Genomic DNA, 1,653 nt, shown 5'->3' on the forward strand with positions numbered 1-1,653 from the left:
GTGATCAGGGAGTCTATATGGGGTGATAACCACAGTCATTGATCATGCCCCTGTAAGGCTTCATTCAGACGTCCGGATGCGTTTTGCGGATCCGATCCATCTATCAGTGCATCCGTAAAAATCATGCGGACATCTGAATGGAGCTTTACAGGGGGTTGATCAATGACAGGGGTGTGATCAGGGAGTCTATATGGGGTGATAACCACAGTCATTGATCACGCCCCTGTAAGGCTTCATTCAGACGTCCGGATGCGTTTTGCGGATCCGATCCATCTATCAGTGGATCCGTAAAAATCATGCGGACATCTGAATGGAGCTTTACAGGGGGTTGATCAATGACAGGGGGGTAATCAATGACAGGGGAGTGATCAGGGAGTCTATATGGGGTGATAACCACAGTCATTGATCATGCCCCTGTAAGGCTTCATTCAGACGTCCGGATGCGTTTTGCGGATCCGATCCATCTATCAGTGCATCCGTAAAAATCATGCGGACATCTGAATGGAGCTTTACAGGGGGTTGATCAATGACAGGGGTGTAATCAATGACAGGGGGGTGATCAGGGAGTCTATATGGGGTGATCAGGGGTGATCAGGGGCTAATAAGGGGTTAATAAGTGACGGGGGGGGGGGGGTGTAGTGTAGTGTAGTGGTGCTTGGTGGGACTTTACTGAGCTACCTGTGTCCTCTGGTGGTCGATCCAAACAAAGGGGACCACCAGAGCGCCAGGTAGCAGGTATATTAGACGCTGTTATCAAAACAGCGTCTAATATACCTGTTAGGGGTTAAAAAAAAACACATCTCCAGCCTGCCAGCGAACGATCGCCGCTGGCAGGCTGGAGATCAACTCTTACCTTCCGTTCCTGTGAGCGGGGGCTATCCATAGTATTCAGATATATTGGGCAGACTAGATGGGCCAAATGGTTCTTATCTGCCGACACATTCTATGTTTCTATGTTTCTATCCATAGAGAGGCTTTTTTCTCTCTCAGGCTATGAGCTGAGCGCTGCGATTGGCCAGCGCTACAGCATGGGAGAATGAGACGCCGGCAGGTTCTCCTGGGTGGAGCCTAACTATGAAGATACCAGAGGCTATACCGGGAGAACGGAGCGGTGCCCAGGGATAACAGTAAGTGCAGGGAGATCCCCGGGCGCCGCTCTCCATGTCTGTATAGTTAGTTTAGATGTTTTATTCTAGTGAAAGGTCCTCTTTAAGGTCTTAAAAATCCCTTTTAAGCAAACAGACACCACACCCCCTGCATTTAACCCCATATTAAAAAAAATCACATTACAACCCCTGCAACATACAGTCCCATGTAAAAAAAATAAATAAAGAAAAGCATTCCCCCTCTTCACCTTTCAACATACAGTCCCATGTAAAATGCATCACTCCCCTCCCTGCAGCCCCTCTGACATACAGTCCCATGTAAAAAAAATAATATATATATATATATATATGTGTGGAAATAAACATCACTCTTCCTCTTCAACCATCTGAAAAATGGCCCCAAGTATAAGAAAAGAAAAAAATAGTCATTGTGTACATATCTACATACTACGCAGCAACCACAGCTGCCCTCTTTACCCACGTGCCTGAAGTTTCTCCGGCCATAGCGAGGCCCCTCCCACTAGCCGCAGAGACTCCGCCTCTTCCT

The sequence above is a fragment of the Bufo bufo genome, chromosome 6, assembly GCF_905171765.1.
Source record: "Bufo bufo chromosome 6, aBufBuf1.1, whole genome shotgun sequence".
Lineage (NCBI taxonomy): Eukaryota > Metazoa > Chordata > Amphibia > Anura > Bufonidae > Bufo > Bufo bufo.